The sequence below is a fragment of the Alexandromys fortis genome, unplaced genomic scaffold, assembly GCF_014885135.2.
Source record: "Alexandromys fortis isolate MF-2015 unplaced genomic scaffold, M_Fortis_MF-2015_v1.1 scaffold_152, whole genome shotgun sequence".
Classification (NCBI taxonomy): Eukaryota; Metazoa; Chordata; class Mammalia; order Rodentia; family Cricetidae; genus Alexandromys; species Alexandromys fortis.
Genome location: NW_026068045.1, coordinates 2,787,146 through 2,796,429, shown reverse-complemented (window position 1 = coordinate 2,796,429; position 9,284 = coordinate 2,787,146).

Sequence of the window (9,284 nt, the reverse complement as noted above, 5' to 3'; positions counted from 1 at the left end):
TCTCTCTCTCTCTCTCTCTCTCTCTCTCTCTCTCTCTCTCTCTCTCTCTCTCTGTATGTGTGTGGTATGTGTTGTGTAGGTAAATGTCACATGTGTAGATCAGTGTATTCACATATAATGGCCAGAGGTTATCATTTGGATATTTTCTTCAATCACTTCTCTGCCTCCCTTTATTTTGAGACAGTCTCTCACTGAGTTTTGCCATTGTGTATAGACTGGTTGGCCATCAGCCCTCAGGACCTGCCTGTCTCCCACCGCACTCTACACTACAGACAGCATGAACATCTGGCTCTTTTTTTTTTGTTTTTTGTTTTTTTTCGAGCCAGGGTTTCTCTGTGGCTTTAGAGCCTGTCCTGGAACTAGCTCTGTAGACCAGGCTGGTCTCGAACTCACAGAGATCCACCTGCCTCTGCCTCTCGAGTGCTGGGATTAAAGGCGTGCGCCACCATCGCCCGGCCACGAACATCTGGCTCTTATTTGGTTGCTGGGATTTGAAGTGAAGGTTGTTTAACAAACTCTTCCCACTGAGCCATCTCCCAGCCCTGCTTCCAATGCCCTGTTCTCCATCTGGATTTCTGTTGGCTTTGCACCTATTTAGGTTCACATTCCTTGCTTTATCCCATGAGCCTTATGTTGCTGTATTTTATTCAGGTGTTTTAATGGAAGATTTGGTCTTGAGAAAACCTCCCTCTCTGTCTCTCTCTCTCTCTCTGCCCCCCCTTCAGCTATACAAAGAAACATTTTATTTTACAAGTTAGAAGTATTCCCTAGATACTTCTGACTTACTCCATTATTAACCAATTTCTTATTTCTGTAGATGGGCACTAGGAAAAAAAACAATCCTTTTCTGAGAGACTGAATTAGATGTATATAGAATTTGGCTAACTGCATTTGCTCACAAGTGGTATTTTCTGTTAAAACGAAGTATCCTGCTAGAATGTTAAATCACATGACAGGAGTGGATAAAAACGAGGACACTGATTTATCAATCGGTGCTCTCTCGGTGTGTCTGGTCTACCAGGAGAAATGAAGCCATTCCATGTTTTCTCCTCTAGGTTATAATTAGAAGCTGAGCCTGAACAGCATTTTTCAGTTATTCTTAATTTTCAGCTTCTCATTAAAAATGTATATTTGTTGTCTGGGAAGATTTATTAATAGTTCTGTAAATTCTCTGCTGCTCGTTGGGAACAGATTGCATATTTAAATAGGCTTTTCAGGCCCTTGAGAGCAAGCACCGCCCTCCTCGGGGCTACGCACTTGGAGGAGAATACCAACCAGGTGGCACTGTGCAGCACCGGTTCCTCCCGTTCTTTTCCGGCACCTCACAGCGGCACCTCACTTCAGCAGCAGCACTTCTAGGTCTGCCTGACCCCACCAAGGGCTACTGCTCCTCCAAGCCAAGGAAGAGCGGGTTTGGGTGGAGCCGGTGGTCACGCGCCCATCTCCCTTCTGTCCACATGATGGCAGTATTGAGTCAAGGCTCAATATGCAGTCCCAGCCTGATAGGGCCCCGGCTCTGAGAACTGGAAAAGACCTGTTTTTTTTTTTTTTTTTTCCTGAGAAAGAATGGTTATGGTTTTCTCCTCCAAGTGTGGTCTGCCCACCCCACCTTCGCTGCACCTGGGGGACAATGACAACATTGTGGTGTATTAGGTGATGTTTTGTTTTGAGACTATGAGCATGCGTCTTGGATCGACTTGGTAGGTACAACCGAGCAAGCAGCCTGAATTCCCCAGCTCATTTCATGTGCCAGGCATTCAATGTAAAGGATTATTGGCGTTATTTAAAGAGGGCCTGGGGGGTACTTCCCAGTGAGAGAGCGTTTGCCCAGCCTTGCAAAAACAAGACACATCTCACAAACGTGGAGAGAACAGAAGAAACAGCTGCATGTCTGATTTGCCTGTACCGTACGCTTCACCAGAGAGCCATCATCAGAATCTCATAGAGAGATCCGTTAAAGCACAGATTGCTGGATCCTCCCCGCAAAGCTCTTGACTCAGTAGGCTTAGGTTAGGGTCGGCTTATTTGCATTTTAACAAGTTTTCCAGGGATGCTGAAGCAGCTGCACCAGGGATTTGATGCTTTAAACACTCACATTTAGTCCTTAGCAGCCCGTTGGTATAAAAATTGTCTTTACTTGGCAGATAAAAAAACCTAGGTTCAGAAAGCTAGGTTGAGACTGGGGATTTAGTCTAATGGAAGAGAACTCACTTAGACAAATTGCCCGGTAACATACCCTAGTAGTACGTGCCTTGTCGATCTGAACCTCAAATCCCCCCTCTAGCTACTGCACCTGTTCTTTGTGTGTGTGTGTGTGTGTGGGGTCCCTCTGATTGCCATGGCTTCTAAACTCATGAAACAGGAACCAATACCAGTGCAACATCTTGAGACTTGAAGAGTGTAGCAATACCCCATCATCTTTGCAATTGCCCTGTGTGTGGCAAAGAAGCCGCCGGGGTGGCAAGTGCCGATGCGCTTTTGTGTGGGACGCAGTTCTTGGTGCCAGATATTGGCATGTCTGTCTTTGGAAATGAAATATTGGTGCTATTAGGTATTTTAACACCCAGACTCCAGCCTTGAAAATGAGGCAGGAGAAAGAGGAGGTAACTCTAGGGCCTGCAAACTTGCTCATGGAGGAGACAGAGCTTGTCTGTGAAGATAAGCAAGTCAATTGGGTGAGAATTGACACAATGTTGATTCGTCCGTGGAGCCCTGTGTGTCACCTGAGCAGGGACTCTTCTGTGTTTCCTGTCCAGGTATTGCTTTCTTCTACCAATCCCCCACTTTTAGGTCAAGAATTAAACCTGAGCTCTCAGAGACAATATTTAGAATAGATATTTGTAAAGAAAGGGGAGAAGACACAGAAGAGAGAATGGAGGAAGAGGTAGGAAGAAGGAGGGAGAGGATGCCCCTCCTTCGATGTAGTAGGCTCTGGCTTGCTCCAGTTCCTTCTTTACAATCATCTCATTGGCTGGTGCCATTTCCAAAACAGAGCCATGACCCAGAGTGCTCTAGAATGCTTCTGGTACCTTCCTGCTTGGGAGCCATCATAACTAGATTAGTTACTTGTCTCGTTGCTATGGCAAAATACCTGGCAAAAGGGTTTCTTCTGGCTCATGGTTCCCAGAGACATATTCCGTCATGATAAAGATATAGTGAAAGAGCAAGGAGTGGTTGGTGATTTTGCCTCTATAGCCAGAGAGCATGAGCCAAGAAGAGGCAGGAATCCTTACTGGAGTGGGTAACAGCACAGAGCCTCGTGGTGGGGGGAGGGGCAGGGAGGCCTGTTCACCTCAGGGAAAATTGTTCATCCTTGCTCAGGGCAACCATGCTGAACTTACTTTCTCTTTATTTGGGACCCCAGCCCGTGGAATGATGTCACCCACATTTAAGGTGGGACTTCTCACCTCAATTAGCACAATCTAAGTAATTCCTCACAGACATGCCCGGAGATTTGTTTCCATGGTGATTCTAAGTCCTGTCAAGTTGGCAATCAGGATTGACTATCACACCTGGAAAAGAGAAGCATCTACTTGGCAGGGAGTAAGAAGAGGGTATGTGGAGACCATGCTCCTGAGAGCCTTGCCCCAGGGGCACCGCATACTCACCCAACCCACCTCCCTGCTCCAGCTCCCTGGGAGGTAGAGGCCAAAGCCTGGGCCATCAGCCCTGTTAACCTCACACTGTGTACTTGCTGCTCCATAAGGGCCAGAGCTTGTAGGACGGGAAGAGACATTTGAGGGGGGAAATATAATAAGAGAAGGACCAGAAACTGCAAAGATCACATCAGGTGTGTGGTTGCATTTGCTTTACAGCAGCAGAGTACCCGAGACATCGGAGAAAAAGCAGAAGCTTGCGTGGCCTCGCAGCTCCAGACCTTCACTGTTGGTCTGCGTTGCTCTGTCCTGTTGCTTCTGGATTGCAGTGTGGAGAGAAGGAAGGCCTGCTCACCTCAATGGAGCTAGAAATGAAGAAAGACAGGTGGTGCTGGGCTCCTATGCCCCTTCTGATGACTTGACAATGGCTTTATTTTCTCCTACGGGGCCACATATCCCAAAGGTCCCACTGTATCTCGTCAGTGCCACAGATACAGAAGGGTCTTCACCTTTGGGGGATGTTCCAGACTTTCTAGACCCAAAGTAATATACTACCAGAGAAAGCCAAACGAACACTTACAAGTGTGAGCTGCAGGTTTGGAGGCTGGGACAGGGGCCCTGACCCTCATTTTGTCATTCCTTGCCTGTAATTCAGCTCACACCAGGTCCCCATAGCAGTACACACTGGGACTGCTTGGGACAAGGCCATCCAGTTCCAGTCCTCCCAGCCAGAGGAGCTGACTTCTGTGCCCCCTTCATTAATTCCATTCTGCAGATGTTGGTGCTCAGCCTCACTGTTCGCCCCAGGCTTCCTCTAGTGACATAACAGCCACACACCCCTCAAAGGTAGACTCCACGGTGGACAGAGGATAACACGTGATCAAAACACGACAGGAGCTCCAGTGTGCAGTACAGAGGGAACCCGAAGTGAAAGCATCAATAACGACACTTTCTTGACTGGTCTAGATGCTCACTGTCTAGTCTGGCCTGAGTAGCTGTCTCCTAGAACTCAAATGTTGATGCTCTAATCCTGTTTGATGGTGTTTGGAGACGGAGCTGGGGCAGAGAATTGGGTTGTGAAGATGAATGATTAGCAACCTTATAAAAAGAAACAACATCTTTCAGTCTGTCTCCTTTCTCTTTAAAAATTATTTCTATTTTTTACGTGTATGGATGTTTGTCTGTGAACTGCTTGCCTATCTAGAGTACACAGGTCCTCTGGAAAAGGAGCCAGTGCTCTTAGCCACTGAGCCATCTCTTCAGTACCTCAGCTCTCTCTTTACCATGTTAGGGTAAAGCGAGAGGGCAGCTACTGCAGACCAGGAAGGGGCCTCGCCAAGGGCCATCTCTCTGACCTCCCAGACGCCCAAACTCTGAGATCCAAGATTTCTGTTAAGCTGACAGTCTGCGATATTTTTGCTTTAGTGTCATTTTCTTAGCTGCTTTGAGGGTGAATACTATATTTAAAAAATATGATATATATATATATCACATGGTTAGGGTCTCATATATATGTAAATTCATATTTATATAATGAGCCCCTAACATTTTTCTATTTTAAAAATAAGGATAATAACAGGCTGGAGAGAGGGCTCAGTGGTTAGGAGCGCATACTGCTCTTGCAGAGGATCCAAGTTCAGTTCCCAGCACCTGCAGGATGGCTCACAACCAACTGTGACTCCAGCTTCAGGGGAGCAGACACTTCCGGCCACCTGCCGCATGAGCACACACCCTTACAGAGACACACAATCGTAAATAGTAAAAATAAAATTTTAAAGTGTAAAAAATAAAGTTAAGTTTACTAAGATCCTCTTTATAGGACTGTGGTTTATGGGACAGATGTTAAGTCTCCAGAATAACAAACAAGAAAAGAAAGGCAGAGAAGCCACCAAGTGACAGTGCTCCACGGTATCTGTAAGCTGCTAAGTTGAGCTCGTTTCCAAGTCGTGGATCCTACCTTTCAGGGGTATTAACTGGCTTACCCAGAAGGTAAGGCTATGTCAGTACGATTCAACACAATGAAAGGCCCAGCATGGTTTATTAGCATGGGCACAGACTGTGGGGTGGGTTTGCTGTCAACCCCAGTTTGCTATATATTCCTTGTGTGAAATATTCGTTCTGGTACACATTTGTAGTTTCTGCTATGTGATGCAAGATTCCCCTCTGTGTGCTGTGAGCACCATTGGTTAATAAAGAAACAGCCTTGGCCTGTTGATAGGGCAGAACTTAGGTAGGCAGGGAAAACTAAACTGAATGCTGGGAGAAAGGAGGCAGAGTCAGAGAGAAGCCATGTAACCACGCTGGAGACAGATGTTGGAACTTTAGACAGTAAACCACAGCCACATGGTGATACACAGATTAATAGAAATGGGTTAAATTAATATATATGAGTTAGCCAATAAGAAGCTAGAGCTAATGGGCCAAGCAGTGATTTAAATAATAAAGTTCTATGTGATTATTTCGGGGCTGAGCAGCTGGGAACCAACAAGCGGCCACCTCCTCCCACAGCTTATGTGGGAGGCAAAGCAGGAAGGTTGCTTTAGCTCAGGAATTCAAGGCTTGACTAGCATAGTAAGACTCTGTCCCTGCACAACCCCACCGTGTGTGTGTGTGTGTGTGTGTGTGTGTGTGTTACTATGGATTAAACCTGGAATCTCACACGTGCTAGGCAAGTACTCTACCACTGGGCCTACATCCCCAGTCTTTTGTAATTTAACTTTGAGATAGGGCCTCTCTAGTCCAGGCTGGTCTTGATCTCTCTCTCTCTCTCTCTCTCTCTCTCTCTCTCTCTCTCTCTCTCTCTCTCTCTGTGTGTGTGTGCAGGCATGTGTGCATACATATACATATACAGGGGTACATGTGTGTGACAGCCAGACAAGCCTCAATGTTGTTCTTCAAGAGATGAAATAGGGTCTTGCTGACCTGTGGCTCACTGAGTAAGCAGGCTGCTGGGCACTGCCTGGGATCCTTCTGTCTCCACTTCCCCAGTGCTGGGATTACAGGTGAGCATCACCATCGCCAGCTTTATTGGCTTTTCAAGTTCTGAGGCTTGAACTCTAGTCTGAAGGCCTGCATGGGAGGTACTTTACCAACTGAGCCATCTCCCCAATCCTGTTTCTGATCCTCCTGCCTCAGTCTCCCAAATAATTGGGGTTACAGGCCTATATCTCCTGGCCCTTTTTGAAAAGAGTGATATTGGCACACACTAACAGTGCTGATTGGTCACTTACTCTTAACAAGCATTTTCCATCGCATTATAGGCTGGGCATTCCAAGGTCAGACTGGTGGACCAAGGGCAGCAAAGCTAGGTCTCAGACCCAGCTTGTCTTGGTCCAAAGCCTGTGGTCTTAGTGGCCATGTGAAGCACAGCCCCTCAGGTGCAGCCATGTCTAAGAATCACCTGTGAGGCTTTGGAGTTTGTTGATGGCTTTAGCTTATCCTGTTCAGGACTTTCTAGAAGCAGGTCTTGAAGGATAAGGTAGAACATTTTAGGCAAATGTAGACAGAAGTGACCCAGGTGGAGAGGCAATGTACATATACACTGTAGCTCAAGACCACAGAAAACAGCTTTAGAAGTCTAGTTGATTGTGCACCTGTGGCTCTGAGCAGGGGTGAGGGCAGGAAAACAGAAAGAAGAAAAAAAGGAGGAGCCTTGGCTGGCGGGTTGGGGACCACCCCATGTTGGGCTTAGACCTCCTATAGCAGAGCCCCTAAAGAATTCAAGGTTAGAAAGCAATCTACAGATACAATGCAATGCCCATCAAAATCTACAGATTCAATGAATGCCCATCAAAATCCTAGCAAAATTCTTCACAGACCTCAAAAGAATGGTACTCAACTTCATACAGAAAACCAAAAAACCCAGGATAGCCAAAACAATCCTGTACAATAAAAGAACTTCTGGAGGCATCACAATCCCTGACTTCAAACTCTACTACAGAGCTACAGTACTGAAAATAGCCTGGTATTGGCATAAGAACAGACAGGAGGACTAATGGTACCAAATTGAAGACCCAGATATTAATCCACACACCTTCAAACACCTGATTTTTGACAAAGAAGCAAAAAAATATCAAATGGAGAAAAGAAAGCATATTTAACAAGCATTGCTGACGTAACTGGATAGCAACATGTGGAAGAATGACAATAGACCCATATCTATCACCATGCACAAAACTCAAGTCCAAATGGAACAAAGACCTCAACATAAAGCCAGCCACACTGAACCTTATAGAAGAGAAAGTGGGAAGTACACTTGAACACATTGGCACAGGGAACCACTTCCTAAACATAACCCCATCAGCACAGACACTGAGAGAAACAATGAACAAATGGGACCTCCTGAAACTGAAAGGCTTCTGTAAAGCAAAGGACATGGTCAACAAGACAAAACGACAGCCTACAGAATGGGAAAAGATCTTCACTAACCCCACATCAGACAGAGGTCTGACCTCCAAAATACACAAAGAACTCAAGAAAAAATAATCCACTAAAAAAATGGAGTACAGACCTAAACATAGATCTCTCAACAAAGGAATCTAAAATGGCTGGAAGACTCTGAAGGAAATTGATGGTGGAGAGTCATCTGTTTTGTGTTGATTTCATTGCTTAAATAAAGAAACTGCCTTGGCCCTTTAATAGGACAGAAAGTTAGGTAGGTGGAGTAGACAGACAGAATGCTGGGAGAAAGAAGCTGAGTCAGATAGTCGCCATGATTCTCCCATCCGACACAGACGCAGGTAAGATCTTTCCTGGTAAGCCATACCTCATGGTGCTACACAGATTATTAAATATGGGTTAAAGCAAGATGTGAGAATTAGCCAATAAGAGGCTGGAACTAATGGGCCAGGCAGTGTTTAAAAGAATACAGTTTCCGTGTAATTATTTGGGGGCATAAGCTAGCCAGGCAGCCGGGAGCTGGGGCGGCAGGAACACAGCCTGCCGCTCCATACAACAGAGTGGCACCCAATGTAGTAACTAAATCCACTTAAAAACCTGAGAAGGCTTAGAAATAAGGGAAAAAGAGTTTAACAGATTTTGCTGTTTTCTAGGACGTGCTGTAGAGAGATTTCCTGATTCAGCAATAGCAGCAGGAAAAAAACTCTGCATCATTTTAAAGCGTGGCTTCCTGGGCTGTGCCTCCAGTGCAAGCTCTGGCTTTAAAGCATTTCAATGGCTTTTATGGGACTGGATATTTGTGTACCTGCTCAGGATTGGAAGAGAGTGCTCTGAGAGTGCCAATGGCTCAGCTTTTCCTGCCTGGGCAGAAGGCAGAATCAGACTTGGTCAAGCAGGAGAACATGGCGGATTCCTGCTGCCATACAGAGAGGTGTTTTCAGACTGCGCAGTGCTCTGCGTGTCAGATTTGGCTGTAACTTGGATGAAAAGAGTTTCTGTGCTGCATGCTCAGTCTCAGAATTAAACTGCTGACTATGGCTCCAATGTGGACTTGCTATGTGCCTGGAACTGTGTGCAGCTCAGGGGCACCAAATGGATTTGAGGCTGGAGTGCCTGCTCCATGCTGAACTGTGCTGACTTCAGGCAGGAACCATCATAATTACCATAATAACAGCGCAATTAGGGTTTAGACTGGCAGTAAACAGGCAGTACTGTATTACCCCTACATGGTGCAATTTAAGTTTTTAAGAAATGCTTAACATTTTAAGAAATGCTCCTGGATAGTAAAAA